The sequence below is a fragment of the Pristis pectinata genome, chromosome 1 (assembly GCF_009764475.1).
Source record: "Pristis pectinata isolate sPriPec2 chromosome 1, sPriPec2.1.pri, whole genome shotgun sequence".
Classification (NCBI taxonomy): domain Eukaryota; kingdom Metazoa; phylum Chordata; class Chondrichthyes; order Rhinopristiformes; family Pristidae; genus Pristis; species Pristis pectinata.
The window spans coordinates 52,728,778-52,750,135 of record NC_067405.1 but is presented as its reverse complement, the minus strand read 5'-3'; the positions used below and the strand labels follow the sequence as shown (position 1 = coordinate 52,750,135).

Here is a 21,358-nt window from a genome sequence, read left to right as displayed (position 1 = left end):
GCAAGGCACAACTGTCCAATGTAAGCACACTGTCACAGTTTCTAAAACAGAGTGATGACTGATGACAAGCAAACCTCAGCAGAAAAGGATTCTGCTCCTCTGATACCACTATTTGCTGTTTCTCATCCATGCACTTGGGACTCACCTTTGCAAACATTTTACCTCAATAAAGGCACCCGGCAGGAAATATGTAGCAGTACCAGTGCTTGCAAGAATCAAATGAGAGTCACCATTTACATGAGGTTGATTTTCTATACCTACAATCATAGATTACTGGCTCATCCTCAAAGGATCTCTCATTACAGGACGCCAATGTACATTACATTTATGTGCCTCACTGACAAAAGGAACTATATATAAAAGCTGGAAATCACTGGATTAAAAAAAATACTGTTCAAATAAAAAGCAACCTTTAGCTTTTGCTGTTCTCTCCAAGGTTGTGTGTGCAAGAATATCATTGTTAGGCTTCTTCAAGAAAACTGTGAGTTTATCATTTCTTAATGGCTTCAATTATGACTCCTTTCATTTTATTATATCATGAAGTGGTGCAGCCCAGGAATCCATTTGTTCCATTGCGACTATAATAGCTCCTTGAAAAATTGAGACAATTATTCATTTCTCTTGTTCTTTCTCCATAGTCCAGAATTTCTTTTTCAAGTACTTATCTATTCTTTTTACTGAAGTTACTTTTGAATCAACTTGTACTATTGCTACAGATATTGCAAGCACAATAACTCATGGTAATTTTCTTCTTTTTTCCTCATGTTGCCCCTAGTTCTTCTTCCATTTGTGTTTAAGCTGCAGCCTTGTCCACTTTGACAAGATCCAAAGCCCACCAGATGATCGCCGTAGTAGATGGCTCCATTTGATCCACAAGTATGAGCTTCTGGTTGCTTGTCACTTTAATCCTCTACCTCAGTACCACTCTACTCTCTCTGCTAAATTGATTCTCAATGAATGCTTAAGGAACAGCACTTCACCTTTTGATCAGGCACGTTACAACCTTCCAGGATCAATATTAAGTTCAATCATTCTGGATCCTATCTACTGCTCCCGTTATTTCAGAAAGCAGCTTCTAGCAATGGTTCTATTTTTGCCATTTACACCTTCTGAAGACCCATTTGTTGTTTCCTGATTTGTCTTCAGTATCCTTTCACCCCATCAACCCTTCTGTGCTTTAACCTCTCCTGGCTACCACTATTCCACAATCCTCCCCTTCTGTTCTCTTCTCCCCTTCCAAACGTAATGAGTCCTTTACAGCTCTCTGTGTTAAATTTCATGTGCAAGTGACTGCCCAATTTACAATCTGTCTAATCATAGCAACAATCGTTTGGCATTTACAAAGTGTCGTTAAGATGGCAAACATCCCAAAATATACCACGGCAGCATTATCTAACCAAATGGTTGTCCTGCTAAAGTCAATCTCATACTTCTCATTCCGAACAAAAAAATTTGGAAGTTCAATGTCGACTGTGTACTAACAACTCAGCCAATAGCCTTGATGTACAATCTTGTTGTACTAGCAGAAATATAGTTCGTTTAGTTCAAATATTGTACATCAAAAGGAATGCAATCACAATGATAGCTTTACCCAGTTTTCAGACAGCCCTAAATGATGATGCATCATGTTTATGATTTGCAAGAGTAACGTTTAAAATATCTCCAGGTATTAAGATTAGTTAAAATACTGAAAAGATACGGGAAGTGTAATATTTTTAACAATGTGGCCCACATGGTAAATTTGCATTGTTACATTAGGGTCAGATTATATGGTCATGGTGCATTCATGATTTAATTGTCACATTTATATGCAGAGTTTTAGTAATGTAATTCAAGTGAAATTTATGAGATCAGATCAATTAACCTATTAAAATAGGTTACTTTTGCATTTGGCCCCAGAGCCCAAAAGGCAGAAAAACCCAGTTCATTACATTTAAAAACAAACATTGGCATTTTATGTCAGAATATATATCGTACACCAATGTCGACATGGCACTGTCACTGATATATGATTGTGAAATGTATAAAATCAATCCACATTCCTCCATCAACGAAACAGGGTGTGGTGTCATCCTCACCCACATCACAAGCACATTTAACAGCATACATGGGAGAACAACAAAATATTCTGTATTACCATCCATATCGTATTTGAACATGAATTAATTATCTTAATTCACTACATGTAATTATAAAGAGCACTCTTTAATTTATTTATTACAGTAACATAAAAGAGACCTTCTTGTTAATTATATTAAAGGCAACATTGGCTTGATAAACTTATTTGAACACAGCAAAACCAAGCAACTATTAAATATGAATTTTTGAAACAAGAGAAAAATTAACATTCAGGTCTTGGGCTAAACAAGAAAATTAGCCAGAACTAGCAACATTGTGAAAAATAAAATGAATTGCCTTGAGGGAACATGCAGTCATGGTATTTTTCAATAAAAGGTGGAGAGTCACGTTTATAATTTAAATTATACTATGAATGCCTGGAAAAGTGGAATCAAAATGATAGATGGCAGATCTCATTACTCAGTTAACAGAAAAAGAAATCTGTTTCTCTGAAGAGTGAACCCTAATTCAAACATTTTAAAATGAATGGAACAAACTTTCTGTCAGAATACATGTAAGGCTCATTGTTACTTAAACACAAATCCTGGAGCAACTGCAAGTAAGGGCAGTTGTGTGAATAAACAGTTGGTTTGCAGGTGCATCATTCCACTAATATGAGGGTGCAAATATGAGGGTGCCAGCAGCTGCACACTGAACATCTGGAGGGAGTATAAGAGTGCCAGCAGGTGCACATTGAACATCTGGAGGGAGTGTGGGAGTGACAACAGGTGCACACTGAACATCTGGAGTATATTGAATTAACTGATCCTGACATTTATTGATTTCAATGTTGTTTTCAAGTCCACTGTTACAGTGTTGGTGCTTAATGCTGCAGCTGGGAACCATGACCACATGGGGATGAGCTCATGTCAGCACAGGAAGGACCCATAATAGCCCTATTTAAAATGGCCATCACCGATTACAGCTCAGTTGCTGGCATATTTATGTAACAATTCAACCAATGTTTGGTACTTCCTGGAGTCTGTGCAGGTGGCTATTGTCAACAGGGCTGTTAAAAATTTCTGCTGATCTCAGGTTTCTGTACAAACATGTTCTCTGGTATGCATTCCTCTCTTGGTAGAATGTGAACATAGAACAGTACAGCACAAGAACAGGCCCTTCGGCCCACAATGTTGTGCCAAACTAATTAAACTAGTAATTAAATGTCTAACTAAACTAATCCCTTCTGCCTACACAATGTCTATATCCATCCATTCTCTGCACATTCATGTGCCTATCTAAGAGCCTCTTAAGTGCCTCCATCGTATTTGCCTCCATATCACCTCTGGCAGCACATTCCAAGCACCCACCATTCTGTTGTGTAAAAAACTTGCCCTGCACATCTCCTTTGAACTTACCCCCTCTCACCTTAAATGCATTCCCTCCAGTATTAGACATTGTGACCCTGGGAAAACGATACTGGCTGTCTACTCTATCTATGCCTCTCATAGTCTTATAAACGTATCAGGTCTCCCTCAGCCTCTACCATTCCAGAGAAAACAAGCCAAGTTTGTCCAACCTCTCTTCATAACACATACCCTCCAATCCAGGCAGCATCCTAGTAAACCTCTTTGGTGCCTTCTCCAAAGCCTCCACATCCTTCCTATAATGGGGCGAACAGAATTGAATGCAATGTATAATTGGGATGATGAAGAGAGTGCAGATAGAGCAGGACATGCTGCCAGAAGAAGGAGGAGGAGAAAGATTCACAGCACAATGCCCCTTCCTCACAGGGTGTTCATGAAGGAATCCTCCTTCCTGAACGTTAGTGCCTGAGCTTTCACAAGGACAATCTTGCTGAAGGCTGCTGTCTGTAAGGAGTTTGTACGTTCTCCCCATGTCTGCGTGGGTTTCCTCTTGGTGCTCCGGTTTCCTCCCACATTCCAAAGACGTACGGGTTAGGAAGTTGTGGGCGTGCTATGTTGGCGCCGGAAGCGTGGCGACACTTGCGGGCTGCCCCCAGAACATTCTACACAAAAGATGCATTTCACTGTCTGTTTCGATGTACATGTGACTAATAAAGATATCTTGTCTTATCTGAAATCAAAATCCTGTTGCAGGCACAACTGCAACCTAGATGTGGGGACCATTTTGCCAGTTGTTGCTTTGGTGAGCATGATCATGAACTTTTACACATGTAACTCCCTCTTGGAGCTGGAGATACTTGCAATGCCTCAGAGTTTACCATCTTCTGCTGGAAGAGGGAGCTCACTGAAGCTGTTCATTTGAAAGAGCTGACTACCTCTCATTTCTTGCCTAAGATAAATAGACTGCAAGAGGACTGTAAGTTTCCCCAAACAGCAGGGGGGCAACTAACTGTACATAGATTCGTGGGAGTAGCACATCCAGTCTTAATGCCCTCCACAATATATGCCAGAACCAGAAGGAATTCACCTCCCTCTATGCCCATCTGGTTTATTGCAATAAGTAGCAGATCAATATCATGATGGTTTCATTCTGCAGCAGCCTGTTGTGTTTGACTGTCACCAGTAGCTTGTTTATCAGTTTGATAAAGTGCTTCTTGACACAGTCAATAGCTTTTTGCTGAATCACGAATGATCTCGTGGAATTACATAGAACATAGAACAGTACAGCACAGAACAGGCCCTTCAGCCCACAATGTTGTGCCGACATAGCTAATCCCTCCTACCTACAGAATGCCCAATATCCCTCCATTTCCCTCTCATTCACGTGCCCAACCAAGCCCCTCTTAAAGGCCCCCAATGACTTTGCCTCCACCACATCAGGCAACGCATTCCAGGCATCCACCACTCTCTCAGTAAAAAAAGTACCTCTCATGTCTCTTCTGAACCAACCCCCTCTCACCTTAAATGCATGCTCTCTGGTATTGGATCACTTAATAATGGGAAAAAGATATTGCTTGTCCACCCTATCTATGCCCTTCATAAATTTACACACTTCCAACAGATCCTCAGCCTCTGCCGCTCCAGAGAAAAGAGCCCAACTTTGTCCAGCTTCTCCTGGTAGCACATGCCCTCTAATCCAGGCAGCATCCTAGTAAACCTCCTCTGCACCCTCTCTAAAGCCTCAACATCCTTCCTATAGTGAGGTGACCAGAAGTGCACGCAATACTCTTACTTACGAGCCTGTAATGTAGTTGTCATCCAGCTTGGCAATACCCTTTGACTTGGGAAATGCTAAGTGCTTACAGTTGTAGTATTATCATGAGATGGTACTAGGTGGTGCGACAGCCCTTACACGGTGCCAGCACAGGCTATCAACTGACAACTTGGCTCATGTTCCGTGTGCACCACCTATGCACGTGTGGACAGTGCGCATGCCACAAAGGCCACACAAAGTCTGTCAAAGAGGTCCGTCGACATGATGGAACAATGCTTTTGCCGCAGGGCAATTCTGAAGGAGCGGCTCATGCAACAGTAAAAGTGAAGACTTCTTACTTCCTACAATGCTCCACAGCCCTCAAAGGCACAAGGATAGAGCCTTCACCGCAATTCTACAGTGAACAGCTGAGGTAAAAGGTGCAAGAGGATGAGGAGAAGGAAGAGGAAGAAAGGAGCAGGCAAACCAAGCAGCCCCTTTCTGCAAGTTGTCATCTGAATGTATTGTAGTTGGCATGCCCCATTGATCAATGTTAACAAAAGGCAAAAGGTCTGCTTTACCACAACGCAAAAATAAAACCGACCACAAAATAAATTAATCCGAACCACATGCACGAAATCGGAAATTGAACAATGTTGTGTTTTCACACTGTCTTCCTCTTGTTGCTCCACTATCCAGACTGGTTGCTATTCTTACCTGAAACTTGGAAGCTCAAGCTTGTTATCATGGAGGTGGGATTGTGGGGTTGTGTATTGATGTTAAAGGTTTAGGAATGAGGATACTATCATCCTTGATGATTTTACTCCAGCTGCTTGCCATTGACTTAGCAACAGGGACATCATCAATGGCCAGCCACGACCCCTCAACAAAGTTAGCCTCTCCAAATTGATTATTACTGTTATCCAGTTGTGTGCTACTTTATGTTCAGGAAAGAGGAAAGTTTGTGATTGACTATTGTGCAATCTGGCTGATGAGGCTGAACGGTTGGCAGTAGGTGCGTGATGCAGCTGTGAAGACTTGATTAATACCAAATAGGTGGGGCTTCAGTGGAGTACACGAATGGTAAGTTTGAACCCTGTTCGATAGGGACTATTCAAAGCTGAATGATGGAGGTGTGCTGACGTGAGTGGTATTTGAACCTTGTGGTGTGGTTGATGTTTGAAAATGTGTTCATTGACCTTGTCCACTTGTGCTTGCTTACTGAACTCCTGTGGCATGAAGCCGAGATTGACATTCAGGGTGCTCCTTCTGCCTTCCAAGCATGTGTCTGGAGGGCCTTCTGCACTTACTGGACATCTCTCCTCTTTCCTACATGCAGGGTCTTGATGCAGGGTTTTGACCCAAAATGTCAACATTTCCATCCCCCTCATAGATGCTGCTCGACCCACTGAGTTCCTCCAGCAGATTGTTTGTTGCTCCAGATTCCAGCATCTGCAGTCTCTTGTGTCTCAGTTCTGAAACGTGCCTGCACCGCTCCAGCTACAATACACACCTCTTGTAGAAATACAAGCTGACCTTAAATGATGTTGCCTGGCTTTAAATGGTCAGTCACAATATTGATCAGTCCAATAATACAAAAACATTGTTAACATTGTTTGGATGCTAGAATGATGAGAACTAGCAGGCAGCAAAATCTTGGCATGCTGCCTTTATTAAACCCAGTGAGAACTGGTTAATTGCACGTTGAAGCCTCCGTGCTCATTTTCAAGACTATCATATCCTCCCCCTTCAAATATATTGCACAAAGCAAGTTTCCTAGGCCAGTTCAAGTGAAGCACTTCTTGTCACATTTTTCCAGACAAAGCATTTTCCATTTATCATGACACGCTGTGTTTTGCTGACAGGCCAGTTTCCAAACCAGACAATGAGCCAGTTTTCCAAGAATTAGCAGGCATTGGAGAATCTTGGTCAGTTCAAAGCACCTGTTTTCAAATTGAATCAAACCACATTTGTTGCATCACCTTCACTCTACGGAGAATTAAATGACTGAATATCTCTAAACATCAGGTCAAAGTGGTAATTACCACTCCTTTGATGCCCACGGTTTTTAAGTGCTGTGGAATGGCTGCCAATATTTTTCACCCAAATATTTTTATTCGTTTTTGGGATTTGGGCATCACCAGCAAAGACAGAATTTATTGGCCCTCCTTAAATGCCCTTGAACAGGTGGTGGTGAGCTGTCTTCTTGAACTGCTGCAGTCCTTCTGGTGAACATACTTCCACAGTACTGTTGGGCAGGGAGTTCCAGGGTTTGGTCCCAGAAGTGATGAAGGACCTGCAATATACAGTATATGTCCCAGTCAAGATGTTGTGCAACTTGGAGCTCAACCTGCATGTGCATAGTGCCCTTGTCCTTCTTTGTGGTTGACCTCCTGGATTTGGGAGCTATGGTCAAAGTAGCCCGGGTGAGTAACTGCAGTGCCTTTTGTGGACAAGACACACTACAGCCACAGCGCAGCAGTGGTGGATGGAATGAGTGTTTAGGGTGGTTGATGACAACAAATGAGCTGCTTCATCCTGAATGGTGCCAGCTTCTTGAGAGTGTTGATGCTGCACATCATGCTCCTGATTTCTGCCTTATAAATGATGGAAAAGTTTTGGGGTGTCAGGAGGTGAGTTACTCACCAAAAGATACCCAGCCTTTGCCTGCTCTTGTTATAACATTTTAAAGGAACTTGGACAGATACATGGATAGAAAAGGTTTTGAGAGGTATGTCCAAACGCGGGCAAAAGGGAGTAGCTTAGATGGAAATCTTGGTCGGCATGGACCAGTTGGGCCGAAAGGCCTGTGTCCGTGCTGTATGACTCTATGTGACTGGTTCAGTTTCTGGTCAACGGCAACCTTCAGAATATTGATTGTAGTGGACTCAGTGATGGTGATACTATTGAACGTCAAGGAAAGGTAGTTAGAACATAGAACATAGAACACTACAGCACAGCACAAGCCCTTCGGCCCACAATGTTGTGCCAACATTATATCCTGCTCTAAGACTTATCTAACCCTTCCCTCCCACATAGCCCCCCATTTCTCTATTGTTCATGTGTCTACTATCTAAGAGTCTCTTAAATGTCCCTAATGTATCTGCCTCCACAATCTCCACAGGGAGTGCGTTCCATGCACCCACCACTCTCTGTGTAAAAAAACTTACCCCTGACATCCCCTTATACCTTCCTTCGATCACCTTAAAATTATGTCCCCTTGTGTGAGCCATTGTCGCACAGGTAAAAGCTTTGGGGTGTCAGGAGATGAGTTACTCACCAAAAGATACCCAGCCTTTGCCTGATCTTATTATAATATTTAAAAGGAGCTTGGACGGGTACGTGGATAGGAAAGGTTTAGAGGGATATGGCCAAATGCGGACAAATGGGAGTAGCTTAGATGGGAATCTTGGTCGGCATGGACCAGTTGGGCCGAAGGGCCTGTTTCCGTGCTGTATGACTCTATGTGACTAATTCAGTTTCTGGTCAATGGTAACCTTCAGAATATTGATAGGAGGGGACTCAATGATGGTGATACTATTGAATGTCAAGGAAAGGTAGTTGGACTCTCTCTTGTTAGATATGGCCATTGACTGACACTTTCGAGCACCAAATGTTGCATTTATTGGGTCGTGCCTGAATGTTGTTTGGGCCTTGCTGCATGCCAGCATGGGCAAATTCATTTGCTGGATTGAACATTGTACATTGTCAGTGAACATCCCCACTTCTGACCTTGGGATGAAGTAGCTGAAGATTGTTGGGTCCAGGAGATCACCCTGAGGAAAACGTGCAGTGACGTTCTGGGGCTGGGATGATTGACCTCTGACAACCACTATTGTCTTCCTTCGTGCGAGGTATGACACCAACGATTGGAAGTTTTTCCCTTTAATGTCTATTGATATCGGTTTTACCAAAGCACCCCACTCAGTCAAATGCTGCTTTAATGTCAAGGGTGGTTATTCTCACCTCTTGCATTCAGCTTGTTGTTCCGTGAATGGACCAAGCTGTGATAAGCTCTGAAGTAGTCCTGGTGAATCCTAGAATGACCACTGATGGTGGGGAGGGGAGGTATTAGTGAGGAAATGTCACTGGATAGTTCTGTCTATGACAACTGCCATCACTTTGCTAATGATTGACAGTAATCAGATTGTGAAGTAATTCGCTGGATTGGACATCTCCTGCTTTCTGTGAACAAGACATACCTGGGCAATTTTCCTCATTGTTAAGGAAATGCCAGTGTTGTTAATATTACGTTCACTGGCCTGTAACTCTTAACATGCATACTGGAACTATACCTGCTAGCTTTCAATCCTTCGCCATTAGTTATGAAGCTGAGAAGAACATGTAAAACGTATTTCATCTCTTCTAATTTTGAGATGCATTGTAAATGGCCCAAAAGCTCCAACTGTTGTGCCTATTTTTACATCCAGCCCATCCTCTTCAGTGGGTCTCAAAACTTTACCATCTAGTAATTCTCTAAAATTTGTATCAGCCCAATTCAGGATTGTTTTTCTGCAGATAAATAATTCGCCCTAATGTTAGGAATGTAAAGTAAAGAAAAGTTGCTTGTGTACCTCCTGTCTCTGGTGCCCAAAATCAGACTGACATTGCCAGAATCGTCTGTAATGGAAGGTTCAGAATCACAGTGGGCGCCACTCTAGATTGACATGAGTCTGATTCAGAAGAAAGGACAAAAGAGGCTCCTGCTAAGTGCAACCAAAAAGTGCCCACTTCTGATAAGAAAAGCCTGCAAGTGCTGGTGACTGCAGAGGCAATTTTTTTTAGTGATTTATTCTTCAGGATGCAGGCATCACTGGCAAAACCAATACTTAATACCCATCTCTAATTGCCTGTGGTCAGAGTAACTTGTTAGAACACTTTAGAGTCAACTACTTTTCTGGGTCTGGAGTCACACGTTATCCAGACCAGGTGAGTAGGTCAAACTTTCTACTCTGGAAGATGTTGGTGAACCAGATAGGTTTTTACAATAATCCAATAGTTTTTGTAGCCATCACTGCGACTGAATTCTCAGGGCATCCTCATGGGTCATCATCCCCAAACAAACACCCCCTTCCTAGGATGAGCTATCAGAACCCACTCAACTTGGATGAGTTTCTGCCAAGAGAGGGATCAGACCCACGAGGAATTGGATCCCCTCCAAGATCTAGAATGGATCGCATTCAGATCGAGGATCCAAACCTCCCCTGCATTAATTCACAGCATTTCTCCAGGATTTTCATTAAAGTGCAGTGGCAAATTAACATAGAAATTCAGTGTTACTGGATTATTCTGCAGCTGAGAAATAAGTTTCTGTCAGCAATTGACACTGGTGTGTGAGTATGTGAGTATGTTTGTATGGAAGTCAGTAATGGACCCAGATAGCTCTGGGGGTGAGGAGGGGGTTGCGTTGTTGGAATGTTTACCTACACGTTAAATACTTCTGCCTTTATTCCTTTAAAATTATTATCATGCATGACATAAATTGTAATTAAAGAGCACAAATACAAAGAATAAGAATATGCATGCGTAATTTATATTTAGAGAGGAATTATTTATGCTAAACTGCAGGATTACACTGTCAGGAACTTAAATATTTTCTCAATATTCATTAAATGATTGCCAAGTTTACAGCTCTAATCACTAATTTCCATTGATTATCATACATGTGGCTGAACCAGAATATCATAACAGAAATCAATTCTTCAAGCATGGCTTTTCCCATTTTGCACACTGCCTACATTTGTAAGACTAAGCATTCATTTTGAAATCACGATTAACAAAATTTATTTAAGATTAAAGGTCATTAGAAAGAAAATACCTTAATTGATTCTGTCTGGGCACTTATCAAAACCAATCCCAGTGGACAGGAAGGAGAACACAGGCTTTCTCACACACCACCAAGTTCTTTGGAAATATAATTTTAGTAATGACTGGTTTTTGCTCCTGCTTAATCCTGTCTCAAAAAACATTTTAATTTGTCTGTTGCAACTAATTACTTGTAATGGGTTTATTGGGCAACACTAACAAAGTTTCTTTCTTCCCATGATAAAGGTTCAAACATTTATCCCCTAAAAAAGATCTATGCCAAGACAGTGCAGGGTGATGCATTGTACCTTACCTCACCGTGCATCTGCCAATAAATCCAACTTGACTTGATGCTTACAATAAGATTTTGAAGACAATAATATGAGGTGCACAGTAAAGCGTGCTTATCTTCTCTCTTGCAGGATAGACTATGCTACACATGCAACTTATTCTAGTGTTTCGATGTTATTCATCGTTTATCAGAATAATTTACTGGTGCCCAGTATCAGCTTTACTATGGGATCCTATCAAATTTCCTGCAACTGTTTGTCCAACACGATGATAGATTCTCCTGTCTGCAAGCTCGCAGATCAAGAGAAGGCCACACAATTCTACTTAAACTTAATCAGGCAGTATAATGAAAGCCTTCTTTAAGTAGATAAGTAACTATCAACAGGAAATGCATTGTTTCTCTTGGCAATTATAAAGGAAATGCTAGCTAACACAGGTAATCACATGTGATTCTAGTACCGTGCATCTCACCCCAGAAATAATGGCACAGATTTGTTCACAGGAAGGGAGATTCAGAATGAATTGGGATTCAAGTTTCTGTGAGTGTTGCATCTGTACATTGGGAAATGAGCCTGGCCAAGGTGATTGACCTTTCAATGGGAGAACATTTAAGAAACAGTGATCACAACTCCTTAAGTTTTAAGATAGCTATGAATAGGGATAAGTACGGACCTTATACTCTCAAGTATGGAGAGTATTAAATTGGGGCAAGGCAAATTACGGGAGTATTTTGCAGGAACTAGGGAGAGTTAATTGGGAGCAGCTGTCTTTGGGCAAGTCCACATCTGACATGTGAAGGTTGTTTAAGGACCAACTGCACAGAGTACAGGACAGGTATACTCCAGTAAGAAGAAAGGACAAGGATGACAAGGTAAGAGAGCCTTGGATTACAAGAGAGGTGGTGAATTTAGTCAAGACAAAAAAGGTGCATGTAAGGTTCAGGAAGCTAAAATCAAACAGAGCCCTTGAGGATTACAAAGAAGCTAGAAAAGAACTCAAGAAGGGAATTAGTAGAGACAGGAGGGGCCATGAAAAGTCCTTAAAAAGTAGGATTAAAGAAAATCCTAAGGCATTCTATACATGCATCAAGAACAAGAGGATAACTAGGGAGAGGGTAGGAACACTCAAGGATAAAGGAGAGAACAGGTGCTTGGTGGCGGAGGACAATGAGTACTTTGCATCAGTATTTACCAAGGAGAAGGATATGGAGGATAGGGAGATCTGTGTGGAGTGTGCTAATATGCTAGGGCATTTTGAGATAAAGAAAGAGGTAGTGTTGGGTCTCTTGAAGAACGTTAAGGTGGATAAGTCCCCAGACCTGATGTGATATACCCCAGATTATTGAGAGAGGCAAGAGATGAGATTGTTGGGGCCTTGACGAAGATCTTTGTGTCCTCTCTAGCTGCAGGTAAGGTTCAGGAGGACTGGCGAGTAGCTAATGTTGCTCTGTTGTTCAAGAAATAGGGATAATCCTGCAAAGTATAGACTGATGAGTCTCGTGTTAGTGATAGGGAAAGCTATTGGAGAGGATTCTTAGGGATAGGATTTATGAGCATTTGGAAAAGCATAGCCTAATTAGGGACAGTCAGCATGGCTTTGTGGGGGAAAGGTCAGGTCTTACTAACTTGATTGAGTTTTTTGAAGAGGTGACGAAGGTAATGGATTTTAGTAAGGTGTTTGACAAGGTCTCTCACGATTGGCTCATCCAGAAGATTAAGATGCATGGGATCCACAGTTACTTGGTTGTTTGGATTCAGAATTGGCTTGCCCTTGGAAAACAGAGAGTAATGGATGATGGGATTTATTCTAGCTGGAGGTCCGTGACTAGTGGTGTTCTGCAGGGATCTGTACTAGGACCTATGCTGTTTGTGATATGACTTGGATGAAAATGTGGATGGATGGATTAGTAGGTTCGCAGTCAATACAAAAATTGGTGACGTTGTGGATAGTGTAGAAGATTGCCAGAGGATACAGCAGGATATAGATCAGTTGCAGATATGGGCGGAGAAGTGGCAGATGGAGTTTAATCCAGCCAATTGTGAGGTGTTGTACTTTGGAAGATCAAATGTGAAGGGACAGTACACTATTAATGGCAAGACTCTTAAGAGTGTTGATATACACAGGGATCTTGGGGTCCAAGTCCATAGCTCTCTGAAAGTGGATGCATAGGATGATAGGGTAGTAATGACGGCATATGGCATGCTTGCTTTTATTAGTCAAGGCATTGAGTTCAAGAGTCATTAAGTTGTATTGCAGCTTTATAAACCTCTGGTTAGGCAGCATCTGGATTGTTGCATTCAATTCTGGTCACCCCTTTATTGGAAGAATGTGGAGGCCTTTGGAGAGGGTGCAGAAGAGGTTTACCAGCATGCTGCCTGGATTAGAGGGCGTATGTTATAAGGAGAGGTTGGACAAACTTGGGTTGTTTTCTATGGAGCGGTGGAAGCTCAGGGGAGACCTGATACAGGTTTATAAGGTTATGAGAGGCATAGATAGAGTAGACAGCTGGTATCTTTATCCCAGGGTCAAAATGTCTAATACTGGAGGGCATGCATTTAAAGTGAGAGGGGGAAAGTTCAAAGGAGATGTGTGAGGCAAGTTTTTTACACACAGTGGTGAGTGCCTGGAGTGCACTTCCAGGGGTGGTGGTGGAGGCAAATACGATAGAGGCGGTTAAGAGGCTCTTAGATAGGCACATGAATGTGCAGAGAATGGAGGGATAAGGACGTTGTGTAGGCAGAAGGGATTGGTTTAATTAGGCATTTAATTACTAGTTTAATTAGTTTGGCACAACATCATGGGCTGAAAGGCCTATTTCTGTGCTGCACTGTTCTATGTTCTATGCTTGTACAAGGAAGAAAACTGTGGCACTGATTAGAACAAGAAAAATATTTAGTTATTTAACGATCATATTGCCTGCAATCAAAATCTGGAGCTGTATTGGTCAAACCAACTGTCTATTTGGTACCACAATTATTACCACAAAAAAAAATTGCTGCTACAGAAACCGTTTCTATTAATGGTTAAGTGAAGATGAGGGGCACAAATATAAGGGAAAAGCAAACATGAAAAAAGAAACTAAGAGATTTGTTTTCTTAGTAATGGGAGTGATAAGAATATGGAACTCTCTGTCATTTGAGTGATGAAATGGATAATACTTGAGATGCCAAAGGGGAGACCTGATGCATGCATTAGGTTGGAGAGAAAAGTTGGATATGGGAGTGCGATGGAAGGATACAATTAGAGTGGGAGAATTGTGTAAGCATCAGTAAACACAAAGCTGCTTCTCTGCTGTGGAGATACCATGTAATTCTTATTATAGGAAAGATTGTATGAGAAATCAGAAAGAGGCACATTGTTAAAAGGAAGTATTCCTTACATTTCTTTCCTTTTGCAAAGCCGTCAGGAATGCTGAGAGACAATACCAGACCAGGCTAGAGTCCTGGACCAGCCATCGGTTGTGACAAGGCTTGCATGCTGTAACAGGCTTCAAAACGAAGTCTGGCAGTATGGATGGCAACAACATATCCATCCCCGATGAGCTCAATGCATTCGATGTGGGTTTCGAACAGAAGGTCAGTGAAATGTCACCACCCGCCCTGATGGCCTGTGATGCAGCTGTACCCACGGTCACCATCACAGACGTCAGATCAGCCTTCCTGAGAGTGAACCCGCGGAAAGTGACTGGCCTGGATGGAGTCCCTGGCCATGTCCTCGGATCCTGCGTGGATCTGCTGGCAGGAGTATTAGCAGACATCTTGAACATTTCCCTACCTCAATCTGAGGTTCCCACCTGCTTTAAGACCACCACTATCATCCTGGTGCCAAAGAAATATAAGGTAACATGCCTTAATGATGACCTGACATCCACCATCATGAAGTGCTTTGAGAAGCTGGTCATGGCACACACCAACTCCAGCATCCCGGACAGCCTCAACCCACTGTAATTTGTCTGCTGCCGAGACAGGTCCAGGATCTCTGGAACAGCTGGATGACAAAGACACCTACATCAGACTCCTATTTATTGACTACAGCTCCGCCTTCAATACCATAATTCCAAGCAATCTCATCTGCAATCCCCTAGACCTAAGACTCAGCACCTCACTTTGCAACTGATCCTTGTCTTCCTGACCAACAGACCGCAATCAATAAGGATAGGCAACAATACCTCCTCCATGATTATCCTCAACACCAGTGGCTGCATCCACAGCCCACTACTTTACTTACAGTACACTTATGACTGTGTGGCCAACTTCTGCTCTAACTCCATCTACAAGTTTGCAGATGGCACCACTGTAGTGGGCCAAATCTCAAACAATGACAAGATGGAGTACAGAAAGGAGATAGAGAGATTAGTGGCATGGTGTCAAGACAACAACCTTTCCCTCAGTGTCAGCAAAACAAAAAAGCTGGTCACTGACTTCAGGATGAGGGGCAGAGTACACACCCATCTGTATCAATGGTGCTGAGGAAAGAGATGGTTGAGAGCTTCAAGTTCCCAGGCGTAAATATCATCAACAATTTGTCCTGGTCCAGGCAAGTGGACACCATGGCCAAGAAAGCACGTCAATGCCTCTACTTCCTCAGGAGGCTAAGGAAATTCAGCATGTCCCCAGTGACTCTCGCCAAATTTTTACTGATGCAGCATTGAAAGCATCCTATCTGGATGCATCACAGCTTGGTATGCCAACTGATCTGCTGAAGACCACAAGAAGTTGAAGAGACTTGTGAATGCAGCTCAATTCATCACGCAAATCAGCTACCCCTCCATTGACTCTGTCTACACTTCTTGCTTCTTCAGGAAAGCAGCCAACATAATCAAGGACCCCTCCCACCCAGTCATTCTCTTTTATTTCCCCCCCCCCTTCCATCAGGCAGAAGATACAAAAGCTTGAGAACACGTACCACCAGGCTCAAGGACAGCTCCTATCCCACTGTTATTAGACTTTTGAACAGACCTTTTATATGCTAAAGATGAACTCTTGATCTCCCAATCTACCTCGTCACGTCCCTTGCACTTTATTTGTCTCCCTTCACTGTACTTTCTCTGTAACTGTAACACAATATTCTGCATTTTGTTTTTTCCTTTTGTACTTCCTTGATGTACTTATGTGTGGAATGATATGTCTGGATGGCATGCAAACAAAAGCTTTTCACTGTATCTTGGTATACATGACAATAGTAAACTAATTACCAATCACCAGTATAAAATCTATTGAGGTGAATTTGTCCTTTGGTTGTATGTTTGAGAGATGCTGTTGAGAGGTTAGTTTGCAATGGTTCATATGCCCTTATTCCCATTCCCTCCTTAAGCAGAATTTTTTCTGGAACTGGGGCCCGTATGGATTGAAGGATGCTTCTATTTGATCTTCTTTGATGTACATGTCTCTTTCATTTCCTCATCATCCTATTCCTATTTTGGCTGGATAATAAAGGACAATATTTTGGCTGCAGTGAACTCCATGACAGAAAACTAGGAGGCAAAAAAATTTTCCTGTCTGAAACTTCAGAAAAACAGCTTGCTAAATCTCTCATAACAGCAGAACTGAGGAAATATTTTTACAATGTTTCAAGCAATATTGACATTTCAGATTGCACAGATATTTAAAACCTGTGAGATCTCGCACAGCCAAGCCAGACAAGGAAAATAGGCATCCTGTGCTTCATTTGTGCTCTACATACCGTATCTAAACTATTTGCTCAAACTTAGCATATATTTTAGATGATGTCTCTCTGATCATTGAAGCCCTTATTGATCCATTGCTGGCTTACGCTCCCTTGACAAGATGTTTCTCAGACAAAACACAGCTTAAGACCCAAAAGCTTTGCAGCTTAAGACCCAATATTGGCCAGTCCTTTACCTCCTTAGCACCAATGTGGTCAAAACCACCTCTAAGTATCATATATTCAGACCATCATGTTCAGAAAAAAATATTTACAGGAAAGATAATGCATGGTAACAGTGAAAGACAATCACTGAATAAATTGGACCAAATGTGGACTGAAGTCACGATGTGTGATTTACCCACATCAGTTTGCCAAAGTGCAATTCACACACAAAATTTGTACTGCCTTCTCCTTATCATGACCACAGAGTCCAGTCAGTGCCAATGTGCTGCTTGCTGTGATTAGCTGGTTGTGCCAGTTGAGGCTAGCTGGTGCTTATTGAAGCTGTGCCTCGAACAGTTAAAGGGGAGGTGCTGCTGGAAGTCACTGCGAGATTTCAGAGGCTTATTAAGGCCACAGCAACGCAGAGTGCAGAGCAGCACTTTGATTTTCTGACGTGGCTGTGTAGCAACGGCAGAGGGAAAGTGGCGTAATCCAGCCCAGGGATCCGGTGAGACTTCCAGGTCAATAATGAAGCAACAGTGAGAGGAGCTCCCTGACAAGGTCAATAGCCATTGTGAAGCTCTGTAGTGCTGACACAAGTTTAATGATCTCTCACACATGATCAGAGTCAGAGAATAAGTCAGCAAATTCCACTTCCTAACAGCTGCACCACCATCCTCACACATGTTGAAAACTACACCCCTAACAGTCATTCGATGATGACCTTTATCAATCAGGACACATATCAATCATTCTCATGCGTCGTCACATCCTCAAACATTTACGACTACTCCAAGAAATTACACCAACATCATAGAGCTTACTCATCAATGGATCGCCCAACACCCAGTCTGCAACGTATGTCATTAACATGTTTCCCCTTCTCTTGAAAGAAAGGGTGACATACAATATCCCCCAAGCAGCAGCAGGTTAATTATGGACAGTATGAGGCATTATGGGATTGGATGCAGAGATTGCCAAAGGATACAGTGGGATATAGATCAGTTGCAGCTCTGGGCGGAGAAATGGCAGATGGAGTTTAATCTGGGCAAGTGTGAAGTGTTGCAATTTTGGAGATCAGAGGTAAAGGGAAAGTATACTGTTCATGGCAGGACCCTTAACAGGCATTGATGTACAGAGGGATCTTGGTGTCCAAATCCATTGCTCCCTGAGAGTGGTCGCACAAGTCAATAGAGTGGTAAAGGCAGCGTATGGCATCCTTGCCGTTATTAGACAAGGCACTGAGTATAAGAGTCGGGAAATAACGTTGCAGCTTTATAAAACTCTGGTTAGGCTGCATCTGGAGTATTGCATTAAATTTTGGTTCCCCCATTACAGGAAGGATGAGGAGGCTTTGGAAAAGGCACAGAAGACGTTTGCCAGGATGCTGCCTGGATTAGAGGGCATGTGTTACATAGGGAGGTTGGACAAACTTGGGTTGTTTTCTCTGGAGCAGCGGAGGCTGAGAAGATACCTGATAGAGGTTTATGAGAGGCATAGATAAGAGTAGATAGCTGGTATCTTTTTCCCAGGGTCAAAATGTCTAATACTAGAGGGCATGCATTGAAGGGGAGAGGGAGTAAGTTCAAAGGAGATGTGCGGGACATGTTTCTTTACACAGAGAGCAGTGGGTGCCTGGAATGCGCTGCCATGGGTGGTGGTGGAGGCTGATACAATAGAGGTGCTTAAGAGGCTCTTAGATAGGCACATGAATGTGCTGAGAATGGAGGGTTATGGACATTGTGTAAGCAGAAGGGATTAGTTTAGTTAGGCATTTAATTTCTAGTTTAATTAGTTCAGCACAACATTGGAAGAATGTGGAGGCTTTGGAGAGGGTGCAGAAATAGTTAACCAGCATGCTGCCTGGATTAGAGGGCAAATGTTATAAGGAGAGGTTGGACAAACTTGGGTTGTATTCTGTGGAGTGGTGGAGGCTGAGGGGAGACCTGACACAGGTTTATAAGATTATGAGAGACAGCCAATATCTTTTTTCCAGGGTCAAAATGTCTAATATCAGAGGGCATGCATTTATGGTGAGTGGGGAAAAGTTCAAAGGAGATATGTGGGGCAAGTTTTTTTACACAGAGTGGGCCAAAGTGCCTGTCCCTGTGCTGTACTGTTCTATTTTCTATATCTGAGCAACTTTGTCATGTGGATGCCACTGTTATAACTGTACTTGGACAGTGTGGCTAGAGGTGCCGTTGGTTCTGGAGTACAGGTCTTTAGTACCACAGCTGGGATGTTGACTGGTTCCACAGTCTTAAATTAGTGGTCTCAGCTTTTTCTTGATATCACCTGCAGTGAATCGAATTGGTTGAAGACAGGCTTCTTCTTTGACAGTGGGAATCTCAGGGGATGGATCATCCTCCTGAGTCTTCCGGATGAACGGAGTTGTGAAAGCTTCAGTCTTTTCTTAGCACCTGCATGTTGGGCCCCATCATCATTAAGGGTGGGATTATTCTCCTCCCACTGTAAACTGTTAAACTGTCCACCACCATTCGTAAGCAAAAATATGGCAGGACTACAGAGCTGTGACCTGATCCATTGGCTGTGGGACCACTTGCCTATTGCATGCTGTTTTTGCTCTTTGGTTTGCACGTAGTTCTGTACTGGAGTTTCACTGGACTGGCATCTCATTGTTAATACACCAGGTACTGATCCTGGTATGCCCTTCTGCATTTCTTTTTGAACCAGAGATGATGCCCTGGCTTGACAGTAATTAGTGAAAACAAATGTAGGACCCTTACAGTCAGAAATGGGAGAAATTATAATGCGGGAGAAAGAAATGGCAGGGAAAATACTTCAGTTCTCTTTCAGGGAAGAGAAGGGGACCTTCCAGGGATATTGGGGAACTTGGAGTCTAATAAAAAGTGGAAATTAAAGAAACTTAGTATAACTAAAAACAAAATGGTGCTGGAAAAACTAATGGGACTGAAAACATAAAAGTTTATTGGACCTGATAATCTGCATCCCAAGGTACAAAAAGCAATCGTGATGGGAATAGTGATGCACTGGTTCTCATATCTCAAAACTGTGCAGATTTTGGAATGATTCCTGTGGGTTGGGGTGGGGAGACAAATGTAAGCCCACTATTTAAAAAGGCAGGGAGAGAAAACTGGGAACTATGGATGGCTAGTCTAAAATCAGTAGTGGGGAAAATGCTAGAGTTCATTATAAAGGATGTGAAGACAAGAAAATATCAGTGGGATTAGACAAAATTAACATGGATTTATGAAAGTGTTTTACAAACCTAATTGAGTTTTTTTAAAATATACCTGGTAAAATAAAAAAAGAGGAGGGCCAGTTGATGTGATGTATTTTCGAAAGACCTTTGAAAAAATCCCATATTAGAGATTAGTGTGTGAAATTAAAACACATGGGATTGGGTGTAATGTATTGAAAATTGGTCAACAGACAGGAAACAAAGGGTAGGAATAGGTGGGTTTTAGACAAGGTGTCAGGTATGGCACTTTCATTGTATGAGGATTGACTATAGAATCATAGAATGGTTACAGCAGAGAAGGAGGCCATTTGGCCCTTTGTGTCTATGTCAGCTCTCTGCCAGATCAACTCACTAGTTCCACTCTCCAACCTCTTCTCTCAGCCTTGCAAATTTTTCCTCACCATGTATTTATCCAAATCATTCTTGAGGACCTCAATAGAAACTGTCTCCACTGCATCTGCAGGGAGTCCATTTAAGATTCCAAACATCAGCTGCATGGAAAAGTTCTTCCTCATGTCATTCTTAATTCTCTTTCCCTTTTACTGATACTTGTGAACTCTAGCCCTTCATCTCTCCACCAAAAGGATGACCATCTCACTATCTTCTCTGTCCAGAACCCTTGTTATTTCACATACTTCTGACAGATTTCCCCTCAGCCTTTTCATCTCAGAAGAAAATAGTCCCACCCTGCCCAATCTATCCTGTGACTCTAGTCCCTCGTCCCAGGACCCTCCCACTGACTCTCTGTCTGTGGCTTCCTGTACTATTGCAATGAGGCCCAACATGAGCTCGAGGAACAATGCCTCATCTTTCATCTGAGTACGTTGCAGCCTGTAGAACATAATATTGAATTGGACAATTTTAAAGAATTTCCTGTTTCTTTCTCTTATTTGTATCAGGACTGGTAATTTTTGCCAACCCCTCACAATTTTTTTTTTCTTTTTCTTTTCCTTTTTTGTCATTTATATAAGTCCAACCTACCAGGCACTTCCGAGCAGGCTAGACTATCCAATGTCACATAGATTTTACATT

The 21,358-nt window shown here is 42.3% G+C and overlaps 1 long non-coding RNA gene across 1 annotated transcript in view; it reads left to right on the top strand.

Moving 5' to 3' along the window:
• Positions 1-736: 736 nt before the first annotated feature.
• The window catches only part of LOC127574634 (uncharacterized), a 65,147-nt gene continuing 44,525 nt past the window's right edge, over positions 737-21,358 (top strand). Inside the window, exon 1 of the long non-coding RNA XR_007956941.1 lies at positions 737-876. This is a non-coding gene — a long non-coding RNA (uncharacterized LOC127574634). The remainder of the gene's footprint in view (positions 877-21,358) is intronic.